Here is a 20,739-nt window from a genome sequence, read left to right as displayed (position 1 = left end):
GGGAGAGACCGGAAGAGGGGCGGGCCCTTAGGGAAGGGACCGGCGAGAGGGGCGGGTCCTCAGGGGGAGGGACCGGAAGAGGCAGTCGGGCTCCAGAGGAGGGTCCGGAAGAGGAGGTGAAGGAGGAGGGAGCGACAGGGAGGTACTAGTTGGAGAAGAAGGGCGGGAGGGAGGGCTGCTTCTGGAGTTTGCAAACTCTTGTTGCGGTATATGTCAGCCAGCATCGCACCCCTTTGTCTCATTGTCTCAGTGCGGCTTCGGAGCAACAAGAGGACGCTTTGTGGCCATTGTCTGTCACTTGCGACTGTATCACCTCGTGGTTTCGGGCAAGTCACTATGCCCTTGGGGGCTTCTGTTTCCCAATACGTGACATAAATGGCTGGGCTTGTCCTCCACCCAGGCTCCTCAAGCTTGTCTCTTTGGAGTGCTGGGGAACTGGGCCCGGACAAGATGTCAGATGGTGGTAGTACTTGTAGGGCCTGCCTTTGAGGCCCCACAGAAAGTGTGGTGACCTGTGAACCTGCTTGGGCCTGGGCCTTGCTTTCACACCCATTGTCACTGCCATGGACAACAGGGGTCCAGGCACCTGTGTGTCCCAGGCTGGTGTCACAGTCACCCCTTGTCTCCCCTGCACCCTGTACCTTACCTTACAACCATTCCTGACCTGTTCTATGAATACATCAATGCCTTTTCCTTCCTCCTTGCCTTTGCTTAATTTGAAATGCTTTTTTCTCTGTCCACTTGGTAGAGCACTTACTCATCACCTCTTCTTTGAGCAGCGTTAATTGCCTCCTTCTCTCCGGTGCTTTGTTCATGGTTCTTAGTAACACAGTGCATAGTGTCTGTCTCTTCCACGAGACCATGTGCTTCCTGTGAGTAGGGATTTGTAGCTTTGACACATCTCCGTATGCCCAGCACCAACCTGATACAGTGCCTGGCTCACAGAGGATGTTCCATAGATGCTAATTAAACCAAGTATCTTTTGATATCCCAGGGAGCAGTTTATAGTCTGAGAGGTTCCAGGACTTGTCCAGGGTCATGAGGCAGGTAAACTGGCAGAGCCCTATCTCACACCTCCACTCCAGCCAGTGGGAATCACAGAACCATAGTTCACCTAAATGTCTCTCCCATCCCTGCGCTTTGCACTTGCTACTCCCTACAACTGGAAGGCTTTTCCCTCTACTGTCCATCTGAGAAAATGCTACCAGGTACCAGATGAGGCATCGTCTCTGGAGACACAAACCTGATCCTCCTCGAGCAGGGGTAGATTCCGTCCACTGAGCTTCCACAGCCCCTGTGTGTCTATCAATCACCAGACTCAGTACCCTGGATTGTTACAGTTTCTTTATTCCTCACTCACTATAAGCACCTGGGGGTCTGTGTCTCTCCATTGCTTACTTGGGAGGCAGCTATGCTTACCACTCTGTCACCAGTGCGTCAATGCTTACTTTGGGGCTTGGAGCATCGTAATAGGTGCTCAGTGATTATTTGTTCCGTGAACAAAGAGCAGGGACCCAAATCACATCTTTGACTCCAAATCCTACTTCCCCCACCACATTGCATGGGCCCATTGTGCCCTTCCAAAATCATTGCCATGTTTTTCTCCAGCTCATCTTGGCCACATCGTGCTGTTATTTGTCCTCTGTCCAACTGGCAGGTTCACTGCCTCACTCCCCAGGCAGGCAGGGCCACAGCCACAGCTGTGCAGGGACCTCCCTCTGGAATGGGGTGATGGACTCCTTGGAACAGGTTCACATCCCCTGCTCAGCCTTCCGCTAAATAGAGTTCCTCATCCATCACAGACAGGAGACCAGGGGAGGGCGTGGGCAGGCATGGTCTCCTCCACCTTGTCTGACCTCTTCCTTTTGCCAATGCCCCGGCCGAGGACTGGAGCCAACAGTGGTGATCCACAGTGGGACACCGGTGCCCCTGCCTCTCCTGAGGTCAGTGTTCTTTGGTGCAGCTGTTCCTGCTAATGCCAGATGCCATGTGGCAGGGGCACTCCCACCCTGCCTCTTTCCATTTCGGTTTTCCTGTGTCTCCAGTGCTTTCTCTTTCAGAGCCTCCGATTAACCCTGTTTAGCATTTTCACAGCATTTTCTGGAAGGCCGATTTCCCTGATTAATTCACATTCCAAAGTCCAGAGGAGGACCAGTCCTGTTTATCCATAGTCCATAGTCACTTCACCTCTGCTGACCTCAGGCTTCTCAGCTGAGAAATGGGAAGAATGACGCCTTCCTCATAGAGGGCTGTGAGGTTGCAGGAAGGATGGAGCACAGGGCCTGCCATGTTGTTAGTGCCTGGTGAGAGTGAAGGCATATCCTTCCCACCTGCAGGGCGAGAACCTGCGAGAAGGCTGCACAGTAGGCCGCAGAGGGTCTCCTCAGCTCTATGGTGGCTCATCTGCCCAGCCAGAGCTGACCTGGCCTGGCTCCGGCTCAGTTACAAGGAAGGCTCAGGGCACAGGTGCAAGGGGAGGGAAGGAAGCCAGGACTGGCAGCCTGAGCTAGGGTAAAGCTTCTGCTACCTCTTACTTACTTATTTATTGCAGTGTTTTTCAGCCTGCGTGACGTGAGCCACCAGTGGGTTTGAGAAATCAATTTACTGAGTTATGATCAGCTTTTAAAAAAATAATCAGAATTTTCAGAGTATGTTGCATGTTATAAGTATTATTTTGTGAAATATTTGTTAGTGCTATGTATATATATATAGCTGTGTGTCCTAGGTTGTGATAAAGAATGTATTTCTTACTGTGGATCTTGGTCAAAGGGTTTGAAAGCTACTGATCTACTGAAGAGTTACCAGACATCTGACACTGTTCCAAATACCCGATGTATTAGCTCATTTAATCCTACAACGCTGTGAGGTTGTTACTGTTACAGCCCCCATCTTATGGATAGAGAAACTGAGACACATAGAGGATAAGTAGCTTGTCCAGGGTCACCCAGATAGTAGGAGGTGGAAGCTTAAAGTTGTACTTTAGATCCCCGAGCAAGGATCTGATTTGACCCTAGGCTGCTGCCGTTTTCCCACCAACCTCTAGGGCCAGCCAGCCGATCTAGGCCACCAGAGGGCAATGTGGGGCTCATACCCTTGCAGCTGGTGGCGGGGCAGGCAGCAGCGATTTTCAGCTGTGGCTGTAAGCGGAGGTGCCCACATGGTGGCAGTGTGGTCTCACAGCCTCCTCCAGGGCAAGCCAGGCCACTAGCTGGGCACAGTCCTGGGATCCCAGCTCCCTCAAGTCTGCAGGGGACAGGGCTGTGGGATGGGTACATTTCAGTGACCATGTGTCTGAGGATTTCACGGCTGGAGGAAGGCACCTTCAAAAAACCCAGAGGGGGGCTTCCCTGGTGGCACAGTGGTTAAGAATCCACCTGCCAATGCAGGGGACATGGCTTCGAGCCCTGGTCTGGGAAGAGCCCACATGCTGTGGAGCAACTAAGCCCGTGTGCCACAACTACTGAGCCTGCGCTGTAGAGCCCGTGAGCCACAACTACTGAGCCCACGTGCCACAACTACTGAGCCCGTGCGCCTAGAACCCGTGCTCTGCAACAAGAGAAGCCACTGCAGTGAGAAACCCGCACACCACAACGAGAGTAGCCCCCTAGCCCCCGCTCTCCACAACTAGAGAAAGCCCGTGTGCAGCAACGAAGACCCAACGCAGCCAAAAATAGGTAAATTCATTTAAAATTTTATTTTAAAAAATGTAATTGAGAGTAAATATAAACATGAAAAATTAAACAACAACAACAACACAGAATTCCCTGGTGGTCCAGTGGTTAAGACTCTGTGCTTTCACTGCTGAGGGCCCGGGTTTGATCCCTGGTCAGGAAACTAAGATCCCACTAAGCCATGTGGGGCGGCCATTAAAAAACGAAAACAAGAGAGAGAGAGATGGTGGGCCACGTGTAAGCTGACAGTGAGTTTCTCTTCAAGAGGTAATGCTCCTAGAGCAGGGGGCCTGTTAGGGACGGGGCCGCACAGCAGGAGGTGAGCGGTGGGCAAGGAGCGAAGCTTCACCTGCCGCTCCCCATCTCCCCCTTCTCCCCACCCCCACCCCCACCCCCACCCCTGTCCGTGGAAAAACTGTCCTCCACGAAACCGGTCCCTGGTGCCAAAAAGGTTGGAGAGCGCTGTCCCGGAGTATCTTTGTTTTCAGTTCCCATCTTGATAGCAATTGCTGCTTTTTGTGGTTTGTTTTGAAACACTGTTGCAGGACAATTGGAACCATGATTTACGCTGTGCAATTCAAGAAGCTGTTTTCCTGTGTTTGATGTTCCGCCGTGTTTCCAGCAATTGCACAATGTGTTCGCCGTGTTTCCAGCAATTACACAATGTCCCCTCACCCCTTTCTGAACATAAAGACTTGGCACTGGAACAGTGACGTGACCCTCGACTCCTAGATTGGCAGCTGCTCCCTCCTGGGACGGTAGATCCGAGTGTCGTGGCTGTGATGTAGTAGGGCATATGCTGTCATCTCCCTGGCCCCCGCCAGTGCTCTCAGTAGACACATGCGGGCCGGGGCACCAGGGCACCGGGGCTCATTCCGGGTCCCGCCCCCTGTTGGGGTGAGGCTCCTCACGTGTTCCCACCTGGTTGGGTCCTGGTGGCTCAGATTCTGCTGGGCAAAGCCTCGCAGCTGCGAGAGGCTGGCGGAGGTACCCACAGAAGGACCTTTCCTCTTGGCCAAATGCCTTTGCCTCCCTCACCCTTCGGAGCTCTCCTGCTCCCATCCTTGAATAGGGGCAGATATGGGGTAGAAAAATGAGCCCTGGTCCAGAACTGGAACTATATACTTCCTCACTAGCTCTGCCCCTAACCCACTGAGTGCCCTTGAGCACATCTGTCCACCCTTCTTGCATTGTTCCTTAGCTGTATGAGGCTCCAACAGTGCTTACTCTGCAGAAGGATTAAGAACTTTCGTAATAATGAAATCACGGCCAGCACAGCTGTGGTCCTGAACACATGCCTCCCGAATGTTCTAGCACTTTTCACATTTCAACTCATCGTATCCTCACAGTAAGCAAAATACTGTCATTAGTCACATTTTACAGCAAAATACTGTTACACTTGCATTTTACATTTTACCTGAGAGAAACTGAGGTCATGAAAGGATAAATAACTTACCCTAGATCATGAATCAAGCAGGTGGCAGGGCCGAGACTCACCCAGGCAGACTGGCCCCAGGAGGTGTATGTATGCTTAACAACTTAGCTCTACTATGTCTTTCATATTATCTTGAGATAAAAATTAATGTGTAAATACTCTTTGAAAAGGTTACCCTTTAATGTAAATATTTGGTCTTTTTTTTTTTTTTTGGCCACACCATGCAGCCTGCGGGATCTTAGTTCTCCGACCAGGGATCAAACCTGGACCCCAGGCAGTCCAGGCAGAGAATGCCGAGTCCTAACCACTGGACCGCCAGGGAATTCCCTGTAAATATTTGGTCTTATTATAGGCTTCACCTGGTGGTGCAAATCTCAGACTTGTGCTGGGAAGACATGTCTCAGGTGTGTTGGCATTAGATTGTTGGAGCCCAGATTGGTGAACACATGGGCTTTGGAGTCAGATGGACCTGGATCGGAATCTTGGCTCCGCCACTCACATGCAGTATGATGTAACCCATCGAAGGCTTGGTTTTCTCATCTGTAAAATGGGGCTTGCAGTATGTACCTCAGATGTCGTTTATAAATGTGCAAATCAAGTTTTAGAAAAGTGACTTACCAAGGGCACATGGCTAGTTAGAGGCAAGGGAAGGCCCATCTCAGATCATTTGACCACAGGTCCTAAGTTTTTCCCACTGACCTACAAGGATGTGGTGGGGCTAGGTCTGATGTTAATTGTATTTGTCTTTAGTTTGTGAAAGTGTCACTGCCAAAAGTTACAGTGAAGTCCAGTGAATAAAAGTGACTTCGTTTCCTGAGCCTTTGCTTCTTTATGTATTATTGGACTTATAATAATACTTACCAATATCCTAGGGTTATTGTGAAGAATTACATGGGGTAGTGCAAGTAAAGAGCTCATAGTAAGCGCTCTTAGATTTCAGTCTTGAAATGTATTGAGGCTTGCTTTATGGCCCACCCTGTGGTGTGTCTGTGAATGTACCATGGGCACTTGAAAAGAATATCTATTCTATAGTTGCTCTGTGGCATGTTCTCTAAATGTCAGTGAGGTCAAGGTGGTTGACAGATGTTGTTTAGATTCTCTGTGTCTTTATTGATTTTTCAGTCTAGCTATCCTATCAGTTGTTGAGAGAGGGTTGTTAAAATCAAGTATGATTGTGAATTTATTTCTCCCTTTAAGTCTGTCTGCTTTTAACTTTCCTTTTAAGTCTGTCCATTTTTGCTTCATCTATTTTGAAGCTTTGTTATTAGGCGCCTATACCTTCATGATAGTTTATCTTCCTAATGTATTGACCGTGTTTTCATCTTGAAATGCCTCTCTTTAAGTCTGGCAATACTCTTTTGTCTTGAAGTTTACTTTATCTGCTATTTATAGAACCATTCCAACCTTCTTGTGATTGCTGTTTGTCTGCTATATCTTTTTCAATCTTTCTACTGTCAGCCTACCTGTGATTATATATATAAGTGCATCTCTTATAGACAGCATATAGTTGGGTCTGGCGTTTTTACACATCTTGACAATCTCCACCTTTTAAATGGAATGTTTAGTTTGCTTACAATTAACATAATGATTGATATATTTTGATTTAGGTCAACTCTTAGTTTTCAAGTATTTGCGTTTTCTGTTTGTTCTGTGTGTCTTTTGTTCTTCTGGTCTTCCTTTCCACAGTTTGTTTGCGTTAATTGAATATGTATTTTTAGAATTCCATTTTAATTTATCCATTTTTTTTTTAGCTATACCTCTTTGCATTATATTTAGCAGCTACTCTAGGGATTATAGTGTACATCCTTAATTTTCCATAGTTAATATTGTACACATAAAATAATGTAAGAACCTTGCAACTAGATTGGCCCATTTACCATCCTTTCCTGTCTTTTATGCTGTTTTCTCATATGTGCTACATCTACAGGCTAAGAACCCTATAATATAATATTGATGTTTCTGCTTTAAACTGTCATATATAAAGAAATTATGATGAAAATACAATCTTTAATATTTACCCATATATTTGCCCTTTCCGGTGCTCTTCAGTTCTTGAAGAGACCCAGGTTTTCATCTGATATCATTTCCTTTCAGCCTGAATAACTTATTTTAGCCTTTGTTATAGTTTATATATGCTGGAAATCAGTTCTCTGCATTTTAGTTGATCTAAAAATGTCTTTATTTGCTTTAATTCTTGAAGAATAATTAATTAGATATGGCATTATGAGTGATAGGGTTTTTTTTTTCCATTTGTGTTAGCAATTTAAAGGCATCCTTTCACTGTCTTCTGGTTTCCATTGTTTCCAATGAGATGTATGCAGTTATCTGTTTTGTCGTTACATGTGTGCAAAGTGTTGTTTTTCTCTAAGTTACTTTCAAGATTTTTTTTTTCCCTATCTGTGGTTTTCAGATTTTATATGATGTGCTAGGGTGTTCTTCTCTTTGTATTGATCTTGCTTGGGGATCACTGAGACTCTGGACTCTAAATTTATGTCTTTGACCACATTTGGGAAAATTCAAAAATTTTTTTCCTGTTCCATTCCTCTTATCTCTTCTTTTGAAACTCCAATTACACATATATTAGAGCTCTTCATATTGTCTCATAGATCACTTAGGCTCTTTGATTTTCCAATTCTTTTATTCTGTGTTCTTCAGACTGAATGCTTTCTACTGAGCTCTCTTGAAATTCATTGATACCTTCCTGTGTCATCTCCAATATGCTGCTAAACCCACCTAGTGAAATTTTTTTTCCCATTTAGTGAACTTTTAATTTCAGATATTGCACTTTTTCAGTTCTAGAATTTCCATTTGGTTCTTTTTAATAGTTTCTATTTCTCTATTGAGATTTTCTATTCATTTATTCATTATGTGCATATCCTCCTTTATGCCCTTTTGTATATTTATAATAGCTGCTTTAAAATTTGGTCCCTGGGTGGTAGTTTGCCTGCCTCTGCCTTAAAAGGTTGGAGAATACCATCCCTTTCCCTCTAGCTGGAATGTAGATGTGTTGGCTGGAACTGGAGTAACTATTTTGGATCACAGAGTTGAAAATGGCAGAGGAATAAGGTAGAAGTTTGAGTCCCCGACCCTGTGGAGCCGCATACCCGCCCCAGACCCCTCGTGCCCAGACTGGCCATGGGAGAGGACTAAACATATCTCGTATAAGTCACTAGTATTTTGGGCATTGTCACAGCAGCCATATTAATAGCTTAACTGTCTTATTTCACAGAACCTACAAGACCATCAAATACAAGTTGCACTGTTATTTTACGTGTCACTAAGAAATAAAAACACTGCTGTGCTAGTTATTGAGCTCTTGTTTCTCAGCCCCAGGTCCACTCTTCTATATTCCGCTTTACGATAACAGGGCTAGAAATCTGTGAACTGCACTTGGCCTCTGCCTGCTGGCTAGGTTCTGCCAATAAGGGTCATTCGAAGGAGACCAGTAGGCAGAAGGGAGGAGAAGGGCCTTGCTCCTTCCTATTTGCTTCCTATTTGTTCTTACGACTGTCCAGAAGCAAGGGCTCCTCACCCGGGCAGCAGCTGTTGATTCCACCCTCCAGAACCAGATTCATCGTACCCCTCAAGAGGTACCAGCACCAGCAAAGCAATGCCTCCTCTGCAAAGTCTGGGTCCCAGCCACTCTCAACATTCCGCACCATCCTAGGGGTGCTGCTGGATTTTGCATTTATTATCTCGGAGTTATCTCAGCATCCCCTGTGCCTTTTAAGTCCTCCAATACCTGTATAACAATTTCTTTACGTTAAATTTCCTCGTTTGAAATATGTTGTGTGGCTTCTGTTTTTCTGATGGAACTTAGGATAACAAAAACTGTCAATGATTACACTATGACACAATTTTTTTATCACAATTTTTATTTTATGCTTATTGAAAGAGCTTTTTAAATTTATTTAGTAAAATTTAATAGCTATGCCTTGTGCATATATAAACAAGAAGATACAAGTGAATTCATCTATGTGTTCATCTTCCAGGTTGGTGAATGCGTGGAAATGCTGGGAGATTGGGGTGCTCAGAGGGAGCATGGAAGCTCCACACCCTCCCCACATACCTTGTCCTTTGTTTCTCTCCATCTGGCTGTTCATCTGTATCCTTTATCACATCCTTTAAAAACCGGTAAATGGGGCTTCCCTGGTGGCGCAGTGGTTGGGAGAGTCTGCCTGCTAATGCAGGGGACACAGGTTTGAGCCCTGGTCTGGGAGGATCCCGCATGCCACGGAGCAACTGGGACCGTGAGCCACAGCTACTGAGCCTGCGCGTCTGGAGCCTGTGCTCCACAACAAGAGAGGCCGCGATAGTGGGAGGCCCACGCACCGCGATGAAGAGTGGCCCCCGGTTGCCACAACTAGAGGGGGCCCTCGCGCAGAAACGAAGACCCAACACACAGCAAAAATAAATTAAAAAACAAACGAACAAAAAAAACCCTGGTAAGTGTAAGTCACAGTTTTCCTGAGATCTGTGAGCCACTCTAGCAAATTAATCAAATCTGAGGAGAAGTCCTGGGGCCTCTGATCGACAGCCAATTGGTCAGAAGCACAGGTGATAGCCTGGCCTTGTGCTTGGCCTCTACAGTGGGGCGGGAGCAGTCTTGCGGGACTGAGCCCTCAACCCGTGGGATCTGACGCCGTCTCCAGGCAGACAGTGTCAGAATTGGGTTAAATTGTAGGACACCACCTGGGGTCGTGGAGGATTGCTTGGTGGGGTGAAGGGTTCGGTGTGAGTAGTAAAGAAGACACACAGGAGGAAAAGAAATTGGCTTTTTTTTTGTTGTTCTTAATACAGACACCTTTATCACTCTTCTCTCTTAGGAAATTCCCAGGGTTTTGGGTACTCTGTGCTAGAAACAGGGATGAAGACCAATATATATATATTTTTTATTATAAATCACAACCTCACAGGTGGGAATAGAGGGGAGTGGACCAGGATATGATCCCTCAACACTTCTCCTTTCTATGTCCTGAGGACTTATTGCTTGTCTAATGTCTATCTTCTCTGCTGGACTGGAAGCTCCAGGAGGAAAGAGATTCTGATTCTCTTATTCTCCATTTTAACCTCCAGATGCCCAGCACAGACGCTTTACTGTTACTGTTCTGTACACAGAAACTGGTGTGACATCACTTCCACCATGTTCTTTTGCTCAAAGCAGTCCCAGAGGCCACGCTAATTCAAGGGGAGGTGACACAGACCTCACTTTTTTCTTTTTCTTTTGGCCGCATCGCATGTCTTGTGGGGTCTTACTTCCCCGACCAGGGATTGAACTGGGGTGCAGCAGTGAAAGCGCCAAGTTCTAACCAATGGACCGCCAGTCCCCCAGACCTCATATCTTGATAGGAGTTTTGTAGAATTTTTGGTCGTCTTTATTCTACCACAGTGTCTCACAGCGGAGGCTCCTGGGCACCTCTTCTCCTGATAGACTGACTTATTTAAAACTTAAACATGGCTGGTGTTAAGGGGCTCATCTCATACATTTTTGTAGTTGCTTTATTTCTAAACTACAGTGGTGGATTATAACACACTGAATATTTTGATACTGCATTGCCATTTTTTTTTTTTTTTCTGTTGGTGGGACTCTTTGCATCCAATTAATTTACATGATTTGGAATGCCTTGAGAGACTGGTCTGAGATGGAATATCTCAAAAAGAATGAAAAAGCATGTGACAGACTTTTGAAAGATTTTGTAGTTGGCCTCTAAGCTTGAGGCTTTCTCCAGAAGGGCGGGCAAATCTGTCTTATTCATGCAGAATTGAGAGAGGAGTGAGACAGTCTGTTGGTCCTTTCTTCCCCGCTTAAATACATCTGTTGCATGCTATTTTTTATTTCAGGGTTGATGGATCAGTTTTATGATGTCCTTGGATTAAATACTTGGGCGAAAGCACCTCATATATTTGTCCATCAACTTCACTTTGTAGCAGATTTACATTCCGTCTGGGATGCCGGATTGACTTCTTTAAAGCCTACAGCCTAACAAAAATCTTTCCCCAGTCAGCATTTTTACCGTATTTAAAAATATAAGTGTTTGCAGTGAAATGATGCAGGCTCTGGTTGCTTTTCTAGGGAAGAATCTAACTTGACTTTTGGGGATGATGTAATTGGTCAGAGAACTGAGGATCCTGATTGAGGCTGAAGCCTCATCAGGGCTGACACTCTAGACTCCAGAGCTTTCCTCTTCTCATCTTGAGTCATCCCACCCTACCTGTATCACAAGACATCTGGTTTGGTGGAGTGGATTAATACTCTTTTTGAGGGTACCTTTTGTGGAATCAGCATCTCAACGCTTCTCTGCCTTCCTGTGGGAACCACACACTTTCTTAGGTTTGGCAATTGCTTGGTCTCTTAATTTCTTGTAACCCAGTGTTCACATGAAGGAAATTCATAGGGATGGTGGTGAGGAGATGGTTGCTTTAATGGTGTAATATTTAGAGGATGGCTCAGAGGAGGTGGATTTTCAAAACACCACACCACTGACTTGCTGTGTCATCGTTTTCAGCCTCAGGTTCCTCATCTGTAAAATGGGGAGAGTAATATCTAGTACCTCATAGGGTTGTGGTGATAATTAATGTAGGCAAGGTATTTCATGCATGTATTAGTTATCTATTGCTGTGTAACAAATAACCCCCCAAATTCAGCTGCTCAAAACAACAAATTTATCTCGAAGTTTCTGTGGATCATGAATCAGGGAGCTGCTTTGCTGGGTGGCTCTGGCTCAGGGTCTCTCATGAGGCTGTGTGTGAGGTGGTGACCAGAGCTGCAGTTATTCAAAGGCTGGACTGGAATACAATCTGCTTCCAGGCTCACTCCCGTGGCTGGTGGCAGGGCTTAGTTCCTTGCCATGTGGGCCTCTCCATACTGGATGTCCTTTCAAATTCAACATGACAGGTGGCCTCCCCCAGAGTGAGGGACCCCAGAGAGAGAGAGGGAAAGCACAGATGCTTTGATAGATGAATGCCACAGTCTTTTTTATACCCTAATCTTGAAAATGACATCCTGTCACTTCTGCCGTATTTTATTTGCTAGAAGTGAATCACTAAGTCCAACCCACACCTAACAGGAGGGGGATTAAGCTCCACCTCTTTGCGGGAGAAGTATCCAAGAATTTGTGGACATATCTTTAAAACCACCACAGCACAGTTCTGGGCACGTAGTAGATAATCAATGATTAGATGTTACGATGAGCTTAGCAGACAAATTCACATCTTGGTGAGTTGATTTCCAGGCAGACTTTAGGGACACCCCACTTTTATCAAGCAAGAGGAATTTGGGGCTCATATTAACCCTGAGATGACATTCATTTTCTTGTCACTTGGGAGGGAAAACTCTTCCGGAGATCTCTGTTGTACTGGGTCTGTCAGTCCAAAGAGTCTAGGAGAGGAACACACACTACTTAAAAAATTCACTTCTCAGAATCAAGCACATTTTCTCCCCTGACACTCAGTGCAGTGTCTCCCCAACTGGGGCCAACGGACGATGCCACGGGGACCACCTGGACCAAGGGGGCAGAGCGTACCCTCTGGGAAGGGCTCCCAGGCCCTCTTGCCCCCAGTGACTTTACATTCCAAAAACAGATGATTTTTAAAAATAAAGGAATTTATTTCACCATAGAGCATAAACCCAAATTTAGGCAAAAGAGGAAAAAGGAAAAAAAAAAAGACCTCTACAAACCTAATACTACCACATTTTATGATATTCTCTTTTCAGTGTCCCTTGTATATGATTTTCCATTTTTATATAGTTATAAGCAGTTGCAACTACAATTTTATATCCTGACTGTTTTCACTTAACTGTCACACATGTATTTGTATTATACAGCCCTTTACCACTTTTTAGAGTTCTTGAGGGCTGTATAATATTCACTGGCTGAATGTACCGTAGTTTACTTAACTATTCTCCATTTTTCTCATTTATTTCAATCAGTTCTTAATATAATAGATATTTGCTTATTTATTATTTTTATGTGTGTTGTATTCTGCCAAAATTATTTTACCTTTTAATTTTTACCATTTTCTTTAAAATAGACACATTAGTCATTAATTTGGTACAGGCTAGATGGTGTACCTAGAAATATTAAAACTTTTCTCCTGGGGAATTACTCTGTTGCTTCTAAACTTGGAAAGCCCTTTCGTTTTTTTTTTTTATAACACCCCCTCTTCACCTCCAGTTTCTATATAGCTTTGAAAAATTCACCTGGAATTAATGTTGAAGTATAGTATGAAATAGGGTCTAAAATGAGATTTATTTTCTTTCCCACAATTACTAACCCATTGGTCCAACATCACTTATTGCACGGTCCTGTACAATCTTTCCCACTGGTTTGTGATTCCCTTTTTTAAACTTTAAAATTTTTTTACATCATTCTTTTTTTTAAAAATTAATTTATTTATGTATTTATTTTTGGCTGTGTTGGATCTTCGTTGCTGCGTGCGGGCTTTCTCTAGTTGCGGTGAGTGGGGGCTACTCTTTGTTGCAGTGCACGGGCTTCTCACTGCGGTGGCTTCTCTTGTTGTGGAGCACGAGCTCTAGGCACGCAGGCTTCGGTAGCTGTGGGATGTGGGCTCAGTAGTCGTGGCTCCCAGGCTGTAGAGCACAGGCTCAGTAGTTGTGGTGCACAGGCTTAGTTGCTCCACGGCACATGGGATCTTCCCGGACCAGGGCTCAAACCCGCGTCTCCTGCACTGGCAGGCAATTCTTAACCACTGCGCCACCAGGGCAGTCCTGTGATTCCCTTTTAAAATCACCTCCATCTTACTTAGAATAGGTTCTACTTCTGGCCTATTGTTTCACTGATTTGTCTGTTTTGCATGAGTAGCTTTATAATATTGAAAAAAGAAGGAATGAATGAAGTCAAGCCTTGGCTAGAAGAACTTGTTCTGGCTGCAAACAGCTAGATCTGCTAGAAGGCTGTCCTGACTTGACAAGAAAAGGAACTGAGGCAATGAAGTAGGAAATGTGAGTTCATACAACACAGTGGGGAGACAGCAGACACCAAAGATGGCATGTGTAAGGCCACCGCAGGGGGCCAGGATTTACGAAAGAGGCCGGGGGTGGGGCAGTTGCTAGAAGGGAAGCTCTAGACAGGACAGGACTCCAGCAAATGCAGCAACGGTCTTCACAGGAAAAAGTAGTTCTTTGTTTGAAGCCAACTATTCATTGGCAGGAAGAATACCAGGGAATGTGTATCTCTCATCAGCTGGGCAAGAGCTGAGTCATGTCTTATTAAGCACAATAAGACTGGTGATATGTTGATGGAAGTAACAATCTGGCACATGACGGGGAAAGCAGCAGATGTCACGTGGTTAGGCGTCAGTAAACTCGAAAGTTTATTGGAACCAGGGGGTCAGCCAGCCTTCAGTAACTGGGTAGGTGAGATGTGTGTAACAGGGTTTGATATTATGGGTATGGTTCTAATTAAGAGATTTATTTATTTATTTTTAAAATTTTATTTATTTTAATTTTGGCTGTGTTGGGTGTTCGTTGCTGCACGCGGGCTTTCTCTGAGCCGACGAGCCACAAGTACTGAAGCCCGTGCGCCTGGAGCCCGTGCTCCGCAACAAGAGAAGCCACTGCAATGAGAAGCCTGCACACCGCAACAAAAAGTAGCCCGAACTCGCCGCAACTAGAGAAATGCCCGCGCAGCAATGAAGACCCAACACACAGTCAAAAAAAAAAAGGACCAGTGAGAAAGCAATCACCTGTGATCCTGGGCTTTGAAAAACCACCATGATTATTTTATGTACAACTGCTTTCCCATGGCTTACTCATCAGTGGGACTAAAATGTCTGATGGGAGAGTAAGAAGGGACAGATTGCTGGTGAGGAAGGACAATAAAAGAGCCAGAACAACTCAGGGAACCAGAAACTAAATTCATCACTGTTATCTTACAACTGCATTTATAAATGGTTCCTTATACATGCTGAGCCGGGCTTCGTACGGAACAGTGGCGTGAATCACCTCCGAAAGAATCCCCCACTGAAAGACAGCACGGTGACAATTTTACAAAACTTGATCGGGCAGGGCAGAGGCGAGGCGCTGTGCAGGACGCCAGAGGAAAGGGGAGTAGGATGAAAGAGAAGAGAACACAGAGGTGGAAGGCAAGTGAGGGAGGGCAGTCCTGGGGAGACAGCAGCTTGCGAGAGACCTGATTAGATAAGACAGCCCTGCAGGGAGCTGTCCTATCTCGGCCTGACAACAGCCCGAGGGCCTAGGACAACCCGGCTGCCTCACTGGGATTCTGAAAGCAGAGATGGGGGCGGGGAGAGGCAGTGTGGTGAAGCCGGACAGGCTTTAGGGCTACCCGGATGGGGACTCCTGGCTGGGACCCTTGTAGCAGCAAAAATAGAAATGAGAGTTTTCTTTTCTGATAAACAGAGAAAACAAGGGAACAATGAACAGGCTAGGGAAGCAACTTAAACAGGCCTGAAAGAGTTAAGCAATCTTGGTTATTTTTTAGCTGTTAGACTAAGAAACACTTGTAGCTAGACTTGTCCTTCGCAAAGCTAATTACTCCGTATGAATTACACTCCACGCCTGGCATTCTTGTCCCTCTACTCTTCCTTGTAACATTCTTCATTTCAGAAAGGTCACGGGCAGATAACCTCAGGGACACCAGACCCGGTTGCTGAGCCGCCTGACGCCAGCTTTGGCTGTAAATTTGCAGAAAAAAAGAAAGAAATGCAAAACCTTAATTACTTTGAGCCTTATCACCTGCCTCAGACCACGAGTCCCAGCGCTACAGCCTTGCCCTATTCCCCAGAGAAGGGGGCACAGTTCTGGAGGCACTAGCCTGCTGTGTTTTCCCCTTTGCCTGGCAAAGAATTAAAGCGATCTTTCTTTTTCTTCCATAAACTCTGTCTCTGTATTTCTGTTCGGCACTGGTGCAGAGAGCCAAGGTGGTTTTTTCTGGCAACAAAATTTGGGGGCTCATCCAGGATATGCCCGCGGGCAGGCAGCCCCGCAGGGCCCCTTGGCTTGATCGGATGCTCGGGGATCTCTCTCCATGCCAGCCTGCCAGCCTCCTTCAGGAGAGCAGACGGCTGGGGGTTTCTCTGAGGCCAGATCGCCAGGGACTCCCTGCTGCAGGGCCGTGTCCCATCTCACCCGATCCGCCGTCAAGGCTGCAGATCTCCAAAGCTGTGGCGGAGAACAGGGGGGACGTTGCCCTAGCAGCTGCAGAGGCTTTTTTTTTTTTTTTTTTTTTTGCCTTAAGGACACCTTCTCTTCCCTTCCCCGCACCAGCCAGCCCGGACTTCTACTCCGAGAAGACTTTGATCCTCTTGGAGGATCAGGAAGATTCTCGCAATTACATTTGTTACGTCGCGACACGCCCGCCAGCATTTTGGTAAGTGCCCCAGGGCGCACAACTGAGGCCTTTTGACTCTGTCCATTTGGGGAACTTTGGTTCCAATTTGGGGAATTCTCACTGTGAAGGGAAATTCTGTTTGTAAGGCACCGTTTTGGACAAACGTCACTTGGAAGTCACGTTTGGGGCATTTTGCCGTTTGGCTTTTGATTTCTGGGCATCTCTTTGCCATCCTTTTGGGGTGCCCCTTTGCTCTTTGTTTTACTTTGTGACTTCCCGCTGGCGAGGTTTTGGTTTGGTTTGTTTACTTTGGTTTGAGCGCACAGACATCTGTTACTAACTTTTTGAGCTAAAATGGGAAGCGCTTCCTCTAAGGTTCCACACCCACCTGGGAACACCTGGAGAAAAGTTTAAATCACTGGTCGACCTATAGCTATGATCCAATGGGGAAAAAAAAATGGGTCTCTTATAATTAGATCTTTATTGCCACAGGATGGGGAAAATGGACCGAGGTTCCCTTATGTTCAGGACTTTTTCCCTTTATTATAATCCTGCTGTAGGTGGCTCAACAATCAAAAGCCTGAGGGATCAAAAAAAATCTCTCCTAACATTCTAAATGATCCCCTTCCAACTTCAACCAGCTCTCAGGAGGGAACGAAGCTTCCCCAGCTCCTGCAAGTTCCCTCACTCCTCCAGAATCTTCTCATCAAACTAAGACCCCACCTCCCCAGAGAGACAAGCCCTGCTAGGACATTTAATCAGCCAGTCTGCCCCTGTTATTAGGGTCAATTTGAGCACTATTTGGTCTATATTTTAGCTATGAAACTATGACTACAGAAAGAGAAAGATGATTTCTGACAGTTTGGCCACAATATTCTTTAGACTCCAGAGAAAATTGGTTAAAATAAACTTTTTTTGAAATTGCAAAACCAGTTCTTTTTGCATGTGCAATGAGAAGAAGCTAGCTTGTTGAAATATTTTTTTTTTCAGAATCCTGACCCTGAGAGAACACAAATATGCCTAGGAGAAAGCTTGAAGTGAATTCTTATCATGTCCTTGAGATACAAACACAGCCCAGTTTGCCTGAGACTTCAGCTTTGGGTTAATTAGTAGAACTTCAAGCGAGGGGAAAGAAAGGGGCAGAGACATTTTAAGCCCCAAGTGGAAAACTATGAGATCTGTGTTTGTCTTGATACATGTGTATATCTCAGTATGTGTCTTTGTCTTTGGATAATACTGCTGACGTTAATTTGTAAATGAGCTCGATTTCATTGACTTAAAAGAAAAGTAAGTGCTTACAAATCAAACAATTCTAAATACAAGAGAAATTAAGCTAACCGAATTCTAGGTTCTCGTGAACTGGGAAATATTCAGTATTAAATTAATACCTGGTGTTAATGTTTCTTGATCCAATTAATATAGACATGTCTTTAGAGTCATCAAGTATAATAGTTTTATTGTGCCTATGTTCAATATGAACTAAATAAGATCCTATTATATCTGTTGCAAATTTGTCAGCAATGAAAGTAACTTGATGTGAAGAAATTTTTAAGACAAGAAAACACAAATGAGATAAGAGCTCTGGGTAAACTTTTTAGGAATAAGTATGTTTTAGGAATGTCAACTTAAGAATAATCCTTCCAGATGCTCGACAACTTGAAAATTTAGAGTTGTGCTAAATTAAGTTAAATGATGGAAGTTTATTGAATAACTAGGCCATTTCCAAATAAAATAAGATACTAAAACATCCCAAGGAGAGATATTAAACTAATTAGGTTCATTGGGTATGTTAAATTACACGGGAAGTATTGTCAAATGAGTAATAAATCTTCTTAGGTTATATTGTACGGTAAATGTTACTAATATAGATACTCTAGAAATTATATGGGATTCCTAAAGTTCTGATATGTCCTGGTAAAATGTTATCAGTCATAAATCCAGTTATTATCTTAAGGTGTTGTATGTCACAGCAGTAGCCAAGTTACTTTGTCAAATTACATTACATTGTAATCAGATTTTAAATGTGTCTTCTTAAGTCTTTTATCATTATAGACAGTTATGGTTTTATTCTGATGCCTTTGCAAAAACACTTCCTCTTCAAGAAGATTTACAGAAAGGACTTTTGATAAATACAAGTTTCTGACTTGTACTGAACTGGGTAAGAAATTGAAGAATTCTAGAAAAAACCTGATGGCTTCATAAAAAGTTAACAAAAGAACAAAATGAACTGGTGAATATGGTTATAATTTTATGGTTTCTATCTGAAAAATTACTGGTTTGAATCTATGTTTTCCAGGTGTGAGGAAAACCTTCGCATCAAGCAAATTATGGCTTACAGTAATTTGGTAAATTATACTTTTGTAAGCAGAATTGAAACATTTGTCTTTTCTCTCTGCCTGCTCCCTCCAGAGATTGGAAACTCTTAGGTTCCCAACAGCTTTATCAGATAAATTAGGAAGGCTACATCACTAACAGGTACAGAAATCTCAAATTATTTTGGGGACCTTGAAAAGGAAGGAATTCACCTAGATCTGGTAAGCGAAATCTGTGACAAGCCCTTGGTGTGACTTTCCTGGTCCTGAGAGGGCTTTTAAAAGTTCAGTCTGAGACTCCTTATAAAAATTTCCGTGAGCAAAAAGACTGTATGATCGATTACAATTATATAAACCATCAGGCCATGTTAATTGAGAGTAGACTGAAATTTGATTCTCTCTCTCTGTTAAGAGAACAAAGTTTTCTTGGAATGCTGCTTTTAATAACAGACTATGTAAATTTCTTTGCCTTTAAGTGATTTGTATTTGCTTTTAAAATCTTTTGTTACTTTGGTAAAGTAAATAAGTATTATTTCACAATGATCTATGAAGATTTTGGTACATGTAGATAAAGTTCATCCTGCTTCTACAAAAATTAACCCCCCATTGTCAGACTTTTGCTATCCTGATGTCTTTGTAACATGGCGATGGTCTACTCCTAAGTCAGAGAATTTAAAAGGAGTTAAAAATTGCTGTAATCAGAGTCAGGGCTATGGAAAATCCAAGACGGCTGCTTGGCTTTTTCCAGCTCCATGACAAACCTCATTTTTATGTGATGGGTTAAAGCCTTCCCTGGCTGCAGGGTTAATGCCCTCACAATGGAAACAAAAAAATTATGCTTCAATGAATATTAAATTCTAGTTTTGTTAAGTAAGGTCTGTGTTTACCAAGACTCACTTTCTGATAGTTCCTTGCTGTTACGTTATACTGCTAAAAAGGGTAATAGAATTATTAAAGGACACTCTTAAGTTTGTTTCTAAAGCTTATCTCAGTAATCTATCTTTGGGTGAAAATCAGATGCCCCAGACCTATAACCAGGGGATTATGCATATTGGAAAAGACATAATTTTTTTTTTTTTTTTGCGGTATGTGGGCCTGTCACTGTTGTGGCCTCTCCCGTTGCGGAGCACAGGCTCCGGACGCGCAGGCCCAGTGGCCATGGCTCACGGGCTCAGACGCTCCGCGGCATGCGGGATCCTCCTGGACGGGGGCACAAACCCGTGTCCCCTGCATCGGCAGGCGGACTCTCAACCACTGCACCACCAGGGAAGCCCTGGAAAAGACATAATTTAAAGGACTATCTCCAACCTGGATGGAAGGACCCTTATCAGGTAGTCTTAACTAGCTCATTCACAGTGTAACTAAAGGGAATTAACTCTTGGATTAATTTTCACTCACAAAGTACCCCTGTACTGGACTGACCTTTAGAGAGGATGCCTGATCTCAAAATCACCTTAAAACAATGCTCAAACGAGGAAACTGTACTCACACCAGGATGAAAAGATGACAATCAGAGTAGACAGACCAGGGCTTCCCTGGTGGCGCAGTGGTTGAGAGTCCGCCTGCCGATGCAGGGGACGTGGGTTCGTGCCCCGGTCCGGGAGGATCCCACATGCGCGCGGAGAGGCTGGGCCCGTGAGCCGTGGCCGCTGAGCCTGTGCGTCCAGAGCCTGTGCTCCACAACGGGAGAGGCCGCAACAGTGAAAGGCCCGCGTACCGCAAAAAACAAAACAAAACAGAAAAACGATGATATATAGTTCCATATGAGATCAATGATTGAAATAGTGTAACTCTAGATATGGGAAGAAGCTACAAGAGGGAATATTGTCCTGGACCATAAGAGACTATGAAGACAGGTGGTCCAGAGACTTTGGGATGCTAGTAAAGGCCTAGTCCCGTGATAGCACATCGAGTGGCCTATCAGAAAAATCTTTGCCAGACCTGGGAATGAGCATTCCTAGCACCGTGGGATGAAATGGTCATGAAATGCTGCCCCAAAACCATGGTCA

General features: G+C 44.6%; 1 long non-coding RNA gene across 1 annotated transcript; it reads left to right on the top strand.

The window, feature by feature from the left end:
• The first annotated feature begins 202 nt into the window (after positions 1–202).
• LOC141275819 (uncharacterized) lies at positions 203–19,852 on the top strand. Its single transcript, XR_012324197.1, has 3 exons — positions 203–3,674; positions 9,099–16,457; positions 17,409–19,852. It is a non-coding gene; the product is annotated as an uncharacterized lncRNA (long non-coding RNA).
• Positions 19,853–20,739: the final 887 nt, after the last annotated feature.

Source organism: Tursiops truncatus, chromosome 11, assembly GCF_011762595.2.
Source record: "Tursiops truncatus isolate mTurTru1 chromosome 11, mTurTru1.mat.Y, whole genome shotgun sequence".
Taxonomy (NCBI): domain Eukaryota; kingdom Metazoa; phylum Chordata; class Mammalia; order Artiodactyla; family Delphinidae; genus Tursiops; species Tursiops truncatus.
The sequence above is the reverse complement of the archived record's forward strand: the minus strand, read 5'-3'. Positions and strand labels throughout refer to the sequence as shown.